The 12,034-nt window shown below is 42.0% G+C and overlaps 2 pseudogenes; both read right to left on the bottom strand.

Annotated features, from left to right (window-relative positions):
* Positions 1-2,315: 2,315 nt before the first annotated feature.
* Positions 2,316-3,495, bottom strand: LOC120872343 (annotated as a pseudogene).
* Positions 3,496-7,809: 4,314 nt separating this feature from the next.
* LOC120872329 lies at positions 7,810-8,459 on the bottom strand (annotated as a pseudogene).
* Between the last annotated feature and the right edge of the window lie 3,575 nt (positions 8,460-12,034).

The raw sequence follows: 12,034 nt of genomic DNA, 5'->3' as shown, positions 1-12,034 counted from the left end.
GAGACACTCCTGTCCACTCTTCACAGAGGGAAATGTCTCCTAAATACTGGGGATAATCTCCTTGAAGATTCATAACTAACATAATCATGACTCATGGTCAATTCACTGATCCTTTGGTTCCAAATTTGCCAAAAGTAGAGCACTTCTGGTGAGAGGTAACTCAAGCCTTTTTCCTGAAGGTTCATAAGGCTGTTTTTAATCCTGTCTTCTATGAGGAAAAAAATAATTTGGCTAAGCAAACAAGTAGATCATCTGTCCAAAGACTCTGAGGATATGAAACTGGGTGGGATGAGAAGTTGCCACTGGATCCTAGTTGTGTATGAAACAATTAGAAACCTAATCGTTCTAATCTGTGAGCTGCCAATCAAAAACCACTGACTGCAGATGCATCAAAAGAAATACTGTAAACAATTTATAAAGGAAGAAATTCACCTCTCTGCTATTAGAGTAGTCCATAAAAAGACTTTAGTCATTTTGCTAATTTGTTTTTAAGTAATGGATTTGACATCCATGACCTCTAAAGCCTGTAGTTTTTTCAGCAATATTTAAAAATAAATTTATCTAGAATAACTTTGCTTCCAAAATACACAAGCTTTTATAGTTTTTAAGCACATATTCCCTGTGCGACAACTTTAAAACTTAATAAATCTCTGTGTGGGTACTTTTGTAAGAATTATGTACATCTGTGAGGCTTTAAAGGGAAACGCACTTTTAAACACTGTACATATTGAACCACACTGAAATGGAATGCACCATACTTAAAATTTGTTGTTCACTGTGAATTCATTTTCAACATGTTCTTGGTTATTGCTGTTTCTGACTGAAGGGGTGAGTATACATCAGAAAGAATCATCATAGTTACTATACCATGTGACTATTTATTACATGATATGAAGTTAGAAGAACAAAAATATGTAAAAAACAAAACAAAACCCCCCAAATATAAGGGGAAGGCTCCCATATGATTTATGTAATATATATAATAATGGAGTTCTGGACACGGTGAGAGACATAAAGGATCACGGAGACCTTCAAGGATCTTGTAGAAGGTTGCAGAAACAAGCAGCAAGTCCTTTCTCCTAACCAAGTCCTTTCCTTTACATCAACTATTAAATATGATAGAATGATCATGTATATTTGTGTACAACCTGCACAACTGTACACAGTGGGCCTACAGCTGCCATGGGGACTGAAATGGGGATAATATTGTGAAATATGGGACATCCTTTTTATTTTCCCTGAGGTTCTCTGGCTTTGTGAAGAGACAAAATCCATCAAGACCCTGTAGTCCAATTCCCAACTTCTCCCCTTTGAGGTTATTGCAGAATCTCTAACAGCCATGGCTAGGAGAATGGGCAGCGTGGAACTGTTCACAGCCTGGCACCCAGGGAAGCAAGATTGTACGAAAGGTTCATAAGAAATAGAGGGTTGAAGATGGTCACAACACCTTGGCACCCAAAAATAGGCTTCACAAAATGTCACAAATATCATCTGGACACTGCTTCTAATTCAAGGCAATTTTCTGATTCCTTTTATTGAGTGACTTTGGTTCATAAAGTGGTGTCAGAGGAAACAGGAACAGGCTTAAAGCAGTAGTTTTCCAACTGTTTGGACTGTACCCATAGCAAGAAAAGCATTTACACTGTGACCCAGTTCCTACACAGACACACAGACCAGAAACTAAAATACTGTGATCAGTTGAGGCTTACCTTACCAGGTGCAATGTACTCTGATAAATCCTTTTGTGTTCTAGTCCATGGATTTGTTTTGCTTTTTAGAAACTGCTAGCTATGACATGGTCACTTGATTTCAGGACTCACCAATGGGGTCAGTCCTGCACATTTATGCCATGGAGCCCTGTTTACAATCTATGGACATGGCAGTACTCCATGTCACCTGGTTATTACAAGCACAGGGCTCAGGGTCAGACTGGGAGGTTCAAATCCTAGTTCCTCTGACAAGCTGGGTGATCCTGGGCAAGTTACTCGTCCACTCTGCACCTCAGTTGTTTGCTCTGTAGAAGGGGGACAATAAGAGCAACTATCTCGTAAACTAAACTGAGGTCACAGATTCCTGTATACAGGGCTCTGAGAAATTGAAGCTAGGACAGATACTGATCAGCAAGAGAGCAAATAAGCAGACACTCATAGTGTACTGACTACCAACCATATCCTAACTTGGTTCCTTTAATACCAGTTTGTCCAAAACATTGTTTTAAAAAAAGAAAACTGGAAAAAAACAAACAACGAAAAACAACCCCCCCCCCCCACACTGGTTTTATTCTAGAGGCAACCAAGGGACCAAGGCCTTGGTAATGTGTGAACTTCCTCAGTCTTGTTCTGGAAAATATGAGGGAATGAAAGCCTAAACACATGATGAGATCCGTGTAGGCTTGCCAACTGCATCGGATGCCCACAGGCAGGGGGCACAGGCCTGGGGAGAGCTCCCTCACCCACCCACAACTCACAAGGGACCACCTGCTCACAGTTATTAAAACTCATTAACTGCAGGTTGTCATCCGCATGTGTATCTCTTAGGAGGTTTCCGTTTGTGCTCCAACTGGAATATTCTATCCAGTTTGAAGCTGATCACTTGAGAAAATGGGACCAGTGGTTTGATGCTTAGTTACAGGGGCTTATTGTCCTCACCCACGGAGACCAGGTTCCTGAAGTTCTCCAGCATCACGTCTTAGTACAGGTTTATCTGGGCAGAGTCCAAGAGTGCCAGCTCTTCCTTGGAGAAGACTATGGCCACATCCTTGAAGGTCAAGATTTCCTAAAACATCAAGCACATGCCATGTTCATCATCTGCACCAATGACTCCTGGAAGAAGAGCTACACTGGAAGCTGCTGTATCAGTCATTAAGTTTTTATCTTTTTGCTCCAAATCCTCTTAGTTCCCTGACCAGGAATTGAACCTGGAGCCACGGCTATGAAAGCATGGAGTTCTAACCTCACCAAGGAATTCTCTAAACCCTTGCTTTTGTTTTCTTTTTAAAAGATATGTATGTATTTGGCTGCCTTTCAGCATGCTGGTTGTGCCACGGCATGCAGGATCTTACTTCCCAGACCAAGGATCGAACCCATGTCCCCTGCATGGCAAGGTGGATTCTTAACCACTGGATCACCAGGAAAGTCCCTTATTCTTGATTTCTGTACTTATCTTTCATGGACCAGGGACAAGCAGCTCATTGACTGGCACCGGTAAGCAAACTGAACTTGGGAGCAGCCCTGAACCAGACAATCTGACATTTCTGAGCCTGTTTCTTAATTTCTCCAAAGGGAATAATACCACTACCTCTCCCAGCTGTTATAAATAAAGTAAAGTGCCTACCACACAGAAGTCACTCAAAAATTGCTGACTTACTTTTGGAAAATAGAGATACCCAGCTCCTCAGAATGGACATGGCGTTTAAGAGAAAGAAAGAAAACTTCAGCTTACCAGGAGCTTAATCATACTGTCTTCCTCTTAGAGAGAGCAGGAGCCAGAGAAACCAGAACTGCAAAGAAGAGAGAATCCATGAGACCAGGGGTTTAACAAGTTGTGAATGAATACTGGTTCCTTCTGGACTGGGCAGTTTTCTCATACATTCTTTTTTTTCCAAGATGTCTTTTCCTCTCCTCTCACTCTCACCAGACCAAATTCCCACCTCCTCAAGCCCCCTGCCCACCAATCCCATCCCAGACACCTATATAACTCCTATCTCTTTCCTCAAGCTTTTGGGTCAAACTGTCACATTTTCTTTATATATATATATATATATAGGCTGTGCTGGGCCTTAGTTGTGGCACACGGGATCTTCAGTCTTGATTGCAGCACAGTTGTGGCATGTGGGAATCTAGTTCCCTGACAAGGAATCGAACCTGGGCCCCCTGTACTGGGAGCATGGAGCCTTAGCTACTGGACCACCAGGGAAATCCTGCCATTAGGTTTTCAACATAATGAATATGAGGAGGACACAAACATTCTGACTACGGCAGGTACCACTTCTCCTATGATAGCATTATGCTGCGGTGGCTTAATTGACTTCTGCCTGTCTCTAAGCTCAGAGAGGACAGGAACTGCATTCCCTCATGTAACACATATTTATTAAGTGCCTATTGGGTACCAGGCAGTGATCTGGACACTGAAGATACCACAGTGATCAATGTTATGGAGCAAAAAATTAAAAAAGCAGGGAAGGGGGACTGGGAGTGAAACAGGGTGGTCAGGAAATGTCTCACTGAGGTGATACTTAATGAAGTAAGGGAGTGGGCAATGCAAGTATGTGTACAGAGCATTCTAGACAGAGGAAAGAGCAAGTGCAAAGACCTTGAGGTGGCAGCATGCACCATGGCTCAAGTGGAGGGCGTGTGGGAATGAGCAAGAGGGAATGGAGCAGGTAAAGGGAGCCAGGTGGTAGATGCTACAAGAACACTTGAAGGTTTGGGCTGCTAGTCTCATTAGTTAAAAGTTATGGGAGGATTCTAAACAGAGGAGTGGCATGATTTAACTTAGGTATTAACAGGATCATGCTAGCTGCTGTGATGAATGCACTGCCAGTTGGGATTGACATACATGTACTATTGTGCTATGTATGAAATGGATAACTAGTGAGAACCTACTGTATAGCACATGGAATTCTATTCAATGCTCTGTGTTGACCTAAATGGGAAGGAAATCCAAAAAACAGGGGATATATGTATAGCTGATTCAGGGCTTCCTTGCTGGCTCAGGCAATAAAGAATGTGCCTTCTATGCAGGAGACCCAGGTTCGAGCCCTCAGTTGGGAAGATCCCCTGGAGGAGGGAATGGATACCCACTCCAGTACTCTTGCCTGGAGAATTCCATGGACAAAGGAGCCTGGAGGGCTATAGTCCATAGGGTCACAAAGAGCCAGACACGACTGAGCGACACACACACACACACCCACACACACACACACCTGATTCATTTTGCTGTACAGTAGAAACTAACACAACATTGTAAAGTAACTATACTCCAGTAAAAATTAAATCCCCACAAAATCAGAATAGACATATACACAAAGAACGGACTACCAATGTAAGAAGGGAGCAGGAAGACTAGTTAGGTGGTTTTCAGGAAATGCCAGTTAGAAATGACAGTGCCTTGGATCAGGGAAGCAGAGGTGGAGGTAGTGAGAAATGGCAGGGATCAGGATTTATACGGATGATCTGGTCAATAGGGTCTGTTGATGGTTTGCATGTGGGCAGAGAAAGAAAGACAGGAGAGGAAACTTTGGCCTCAGTTACTGCAAAGACGGAGTTGTCCTTGACAGAGATGGGTAAGTCCATAGGAGGGATAGGTTTTGTAAGGAGGATCAGAAGTTCAGTTTTGGAAATAAGAGGTTTGAGATGTTGAAAAACACACCGATATTCACAGAGACAGAATTGAAAAACTGTCCCATTTACAAGGGACAAAAGACATAAATGACCTCAACTTCACTGAGAAAGGAAGTAAACTACAGAATTTTATTGAAAGGCCTGAAACTCTGACTACACCTCGGAGCTCACAGGGACTCCGAGGGCATTGGGGTCTAGTCTGAGGGGGGATTTCCAAGGTCTGGCCCCATATACTATGTGCAACTAAGAGGAAAATCCAACTTTCCTATGCTTCAGGCATTTCCTAGTTAGTTAACTGGAAAATTGTTTCCAAAATATTGTATTATGGAAATTTCTAACATATACAGAGGCAGACAGAATAGCACAGTGAACCCCCATGTACCAGTCACTTGGTTTAAACAATTATTAACATGTGGTCACTCTTGTTTCAACTACACCTCTACCCATTCCCCACATATTCACATACTATTTTGAAGCAATTCCCTGACATATTATTTTGTCCATACATATTTCAGTAAGTAGCTCTAATCATCTTTAAAATGTTAATATGACACCTCAATAATTCTCTAATATTATCAAATGTAGAGTCAGTATTCATATTTATTGACTGCAGTTTAAGAATTTACAATTTGCTATGTGTCTTATAATCCTCAAAGATAGCACTCTCTGTCTGCATACTGTATTCAGAGACATACTCCCGGCCCGGACACGCAGAGAAGGGATGTACAGTTTGAGTTGCCCCCCTATTTCCAGAGGCCAGAACTTCTGCCCTAAAGTCAAGATTGCCCCGCTGGAGTCAAGAGCTGCCACACCCCAAACGCAGAAGCCTTCAGAAACTAAGACTCCAAGGATGCAGGGTGCTGAGCTGGAATCGCCCCTCCGCCGAAACGAGGAGTGAACAGACCAAGCTGTCCTTCCTATTGGAGATGACACAACTCCTTGGGTCAATTCCTCTCCCCATCAGGGAGGGAGGGTGTGTGGGTGTGTGTGTCGCTCAGTTCTGTCCGTGTCGGACTCTTTGCGACCCCATGGACTGTAGCCCGCCAGGCTCCTCTGTCCTCTCCAGGCAAGAATACTAGAGTGGGTTGCCATTCCCGACTCCAGAGGATCTTCCTGACCCGGGGGTCTCTCGCATTGCGGGCAGATTCTTTGCTGACTGAGCTACCAGGGAAACCCTCCCCATTAGGCGCGCATGGCCCAAATCAGCATCTCCAAAACCTGAGGCCACGCCCCCTGCCCCCCGCCTGGGTTCAGAGATGCACGTGCCAAGACTGAACCCAACTCTGACCCGGAGGCGCACACCCTACAAACCTGCAGGGGCACCACCTCGCAAACCAGCCCAAGCTCCCCACGCCGGATCCCATCCAGGGAGGCCGGGCCGGAGCCCCTCACCCCTCCACCCGGCCGAGGAAGTCCTTTTATCGGTCACTAGTCCCCGCTTCCAACGCCTCCCATTCCATTTCACAAGGTCGGGTTACAGTTTCACAACCCCCAACCCCCATACACAGTGACACCTGGGAAGGGGGCGCGTCCGAGCCACACTCACCTCAGCCCCGCGAACAACGTCGCCCACAGCATCCGTCCCGGACCATGGCGCATGCGCGAGGTAGCCTGTGGACTACAATCCCCAGAAGCCCCTGCGCGGCACTAGGGGCCGCCCTAGGTTGCTCGTGGTTTACGGTGCTGCCGGGACCACCTAGACTCTATGTTTATAAAATAATAACAACAATCACAGTAGCGATAAAATAACAGCTAAATGTTAATAATAATTTTTTTTAAATCTCTACCCAAGATAAAAAAGAAGAATGAAGAGTCAATGTCTTACCACCTAAAAATGAGCACTTGTTCTATTTTAGTGAAAATCTTTAAAGGTATCTTTTCTGTAGATAACATATTGAAAAGCAGAGACATTACTTTGCCAACTAAGGTCCGTCTAGTCAAGGCTATGGTTTTTCCAGTGGACATGTATGGATGTGAGAGTTGGACGGTGAAGAAAGCTGAGCGCAGAAGAATTGATGCTTTTGAACTGTGGTGTTGGAGAAGACTCTTGAGAGTCCCTTGGACTGCAAGGAGATCCAACCAGTCCATTCTAAAGGAGATCAGCCCTGGGATTCTGGAGGGAATGATGCTGAAGCTGAAACGCCAGTACTTTGGCCACCTCATGCAAAGAGTTGACTCCTTAGAAAAGACTCTGATGCTAGGAGGGATTGGGGGCAGGAGGAAAAGGGGACCACAGAGGATGAGGTGGCTGGATGGCATCACTGACTCGATGGACTCGAGTCTAAGTGAATTCCGGGAGTTGGTAATGGATAGGGAGGCCTGGCGTGCTGCAGTTCATGGGGTCGCAAAGAGTCGGACACGACTGAGCAACTGAACTGAACTGATACTGTAGACATATCCTTTACTTTTTTTGTTTGTTTGTTTTTGTTTCAATTGTTTATTAACTGACCAGATTACAAAAATAATCCTGCTAGATACCTTAGTTCATCCTTCTATATAAGCCTGTTGATCTGGTCTTCCCTGTTGCCAGCATCTCCACCTTCTACAAAATGGGTGGTCTTTTTCTTCATTCCACCTCGTGGAGAAGACAATTTAAAGGGCCGAAGGAAGTTGTTTGCTTCTTTGAAACGTTTTCCAATGGTATAGATCTCATGAATCAGATCCTCCATGCAGATGATGCCATATTTCCTAAGAGATAGAGCAATCAATGCGTTGTCTGTTAGGGCAATTCGCTTCTTGTTGATTTTGCCATAACCACGCTTGTAGATCAATTCATTTACGAAATTCAGATTTGGGTACCCCCATGCAATGTTTGGCTCCACAATTCTCAGCATGTTAATTGAAACCTTGTTGAGCTTCACAAACATGCCACTGAAGATCTGCCGGAGGCGAAGGAGCTGCAGCGCCTTTCGAACCTTCAGGCTCACACCGTTGATACCTCTGATCCTGATGACAAATGCCAATTTGGGTTCCGCGGGTACGCAGAATTTGCCGGCTTTTCGTGCCATCCTAGCCATTCGAATTTCAGTACGTCTGCCTGTATTCCTTGTGGTAATGCTTAGCTTTCTCATAGATAAGCTTCCTCTTTGCCTTTTGAAGCATCTTTTAGGCAAACCTCCTTCACAGGAGCTTGATCTTAAGCTCTGCGAAATTGTTTCGCTTTTTCTTAAGGGTTTCTGGCACAGCAGAAACCTTTTTCTTCTCTTCTGCTCCCTCCATGGTTCCAGCCGGGAAAGAGGCTATCCTTTACTTTTATAAACACACAACTTTTCAATTAAAATTTACTTCCCTTTTTTCCAGGGTTTGTTTCCATTTAAGGAGACTCTGGGAAATCTTCCACAGGACATCTGACATAACTCTGTACTTTCCCCTTAGGAGAAGCAAAGACATATGAACTATTCAGTAGGTGCTGTCCTTTGTCAGGGAATTGTAGGAGTTTGGGGTTCTCTTTAAAGAGACATATTTCAACAAATTATGAAAACATGGAAAGCTTTCACATTCTCTTTGAAATCTCCCTTGTTGGGACTTAATGCTTTTTCTCATTTTAAGATTTCTATTAAACATCTTCATTTTTCAATGCCTTAAATTTGAATTGGGGTTGAATTGGGCCTTAAAATTGAATAAGGAGTATATTAGAGCCTATAATTCTGACCTATAGAGAAAGTCAAAACCAAACAGAACACCTCAAAAATTGATGAGAACTATCTCTGTCAGCTCTAATTCTAGATTAGACAGTTGGTGATTGGCAGGAGCTGAAAGGATAACATTCAACGATAGCTTAACACCAAAACTTGGGGCACACAAAGAGAATGGTGAAATAAATGCTTTGGACCTGTCTCTTGTCATTTGATGTCTTGACATTTCAGTTTCACTGTGACTTTTTAAAAAATCTAGTAAAATCTGCCAAAGAGATGAGAGTCACCCTTAATTATGGCAGAGCCTAACAGTCTTTTTTTTATCGGATGGAGAGGAGCATGGTTCCTGTAATACATCTCAGTAATATTTGTAATAAATAGGTAGATCCTCCCTTTCTGAATTAATTTATCCTCTTTAGCCCCTCTTACCTCATCCTCTCTTACCTCATCTTCCATTACTTCCTCACTTGCCCATTCTGGTCCAACCATGTTGGGCTTTGTGCTATCCATCAAACCTGATCACGGTTCCTCTGCTGGTATGTTCTTTACCTCAGTGGCCACAAAGTTTGCTTCACCTTCTTTATTCTTTGCTCAAATGTTGCTCTCAGTGAGGCCTACTATTTAAAAGTGCAACAGCCCTGGGCACTTCATCACCTGCCTCACCCCACTTTCCCTTTCCTTTCTTGGTACTTATCACCTTCTAAAATGCAGGCAAGCATACCTTGTTTTATTGAACTCCACAGATACTGCGCTTTTACAAAGTGAAACTTTGTGGCAAGCATGTGGCAAGCAAGTGTATCAGCACCATTTTTTCAACAGCATTTGCTCACTTTGTGTCTCTGTGTCACACTTTGGCAATTCTTGCAATATTTCAAACGTTTTCATCATTGCTGTATTTGTTAGGGTGATCTATGATTTAAAGATCTATGATCTTTAAAAATTTTTTTTGTTTGTTAAAAACCTTTTATTGTGATCAGTGATTTCTGATGTTAACTGTTGCAAAAAGATTACAACTCACTGAAGACTCAGATGATGGTTAGCATTTTTTAGCAAGAGTATTATATTTATTATTTTGGCTGTGCTGTGTGGCTTGCAGGATCTTAGTTCCCCAATCAGAGGTTGGGTCCACAGCAGTGAAAGCACCCAATTCTAACAACTGGACCCCCAGGGAATTCCCCAGGGAAAAAGTATTTTTAAATTAAGGTACCTATTTACTTTTTTAATAATGCTACTGAATACTTAATAGACTACAATATATAGTACTACAGACATAGTTTTATGTACACTGGGAAACCAAAAAATTCATGTGACCTGCTTTACTGCAGTATTTGCTTATAGCAGTGGTTTGGAATCAAACCTGCAAATCTTTAAGATATGTGTGTCACTTAGATTCCTTTCCTTGCAGCCACAGGTAGCAGAAAGGGACTCAGCCCAGGTTATGCCTCAGGCCTCCTGAGTCATCCAGGTGGAGACATCAGACTGGAGTTATGGTACACTATCCTCTATCAAAGCCAGGCTTGTGGGCTTCTGGATCCCAGAGGGCAAAAATGTAAGACAGAAGTACTAACCAGGTCCTCCCAGTGATCCAGAACACCTCTTCTTCTACCCGCCAGCAAAAATGATGCAGCCTCTGAAAGTATCTAAATCACAAATTTCACAGTTCACTTGTATACCTTATATTTGGTACTAGGTGCTAAGTGAACAGTAGAAAAAGAAAAAAATATATAGAGTTTATAACATGGATCCTTGACCATATAGGATTATTCCAGCAGACTAATCTTTTTTAAACAATAGCTTTACTGTTGTTATAAAATTAATGTATACTTTTTGTAATAAATATGTAGAAGTCCATGAAAGTATTACAGACCCCGTATTCCATCTGCTAGAAATAAGCACTTATGATACTGACCTTTCACACATATTTTTCCTTCTTTATAAACACACACACACACACACAATATTAACAATATGGGGTCATAGTATAATTGTCATTCCACAAGTTTTCCTGTTCTCTAAATAGTTTGTAGGCAACTTTCGATGTCATTACAGGTGTGCCTGAATATTTTTAGTGGTTTGTCCTCATATACATATACCTTAACTTACTACAACTGGAGAATGAACATTTGTGTGGTTTTCCTATGGTTAAAAAATAAATACTGAGCTTGGCCATATACACACATCTTTTCCCACATCTGTAACTATCTCCCAAGTATAAATTATTACACACTTATTGCCACTTTGAAGGTTACACAAATTGAATTTGATACACTGACAAATTCTTTCAAAAAAGGCTACCTATTTTCATTCTCATCAAAAAGTGTGTAAGAGTGCATGTTTCTACAGCTCCATGGACATGGCTTTGGTTAACCTGTTTCACCACTGCTGTTCTGACAAGTTAAAAATGCTATTTCTGAATTGTTAAAGTGTATGAATATTTGTCTTATAAGTTAAAAATAACCCAACCCTCTATGAAATAAAATGGGTAAAAATATATTCATGATAAAGGTAAAACAAAATCCTAGAAATACATTTAAGAATATTCAGAACGTACATCTCTAAAAAATATGACTGAAAAATCATTTAAAATACTTTAGTGAGTGGAAATAATAGCATTTTCAAAATGGAAAAAAATCAGTATTTCAAATATGCAGATTCTTTCTAGATTAACCTATAAATTCCATACAATGCCAATTAAAAACTCAATCAGATTTTACTTAAAAGGATAAAATATTCCTTCAGTTTACAGAACCTTTCTATGAGAGCAGTTTAATCTCTGTGAGATAAAATCCCATCACAGAAGCATGATGAAAAGGTGCTAGAGATACATTCCCCAGGCCTGCCAAGAGAAGTCTCTTCTTGAAGCCATTCCTGGTTTTCTAAAGGTAACTTGCCTCAATGGATGTCAACATCACCTTTTACTTTTTATAAAAACTATCTTTTTTTTTTTTTTTTCTGGGCCACACAGCACATGGGATCTCATTTTCCTGACCAGGGATGGAAACCTCACCCTTGCATTCGAAGTGCAGAGTCTTAATCACTGGACTGCCAGGCAAGTCC

This window comes from Oryx dammah, unplaced genomic scaffold, assembly GCF_014754425.2.
Source record: "Oryx dammah isolate SB20612 unplaced genomic scaffold, SCBI_Odam_1.1 HiC_scaffold_13, whole genome shotgun sequence".
Lineage (NCBI taxonomy): Eukaryota > Metazoa > Chordata > Mammalia > Artiodactyla > Bovidae > Oryx > Oryx dammah.
The sequence above is the reverse complement of the archived record's forward strand: the minus strand, read 5'-3'. Positions and strand labels throughout refer to the sequence as shown.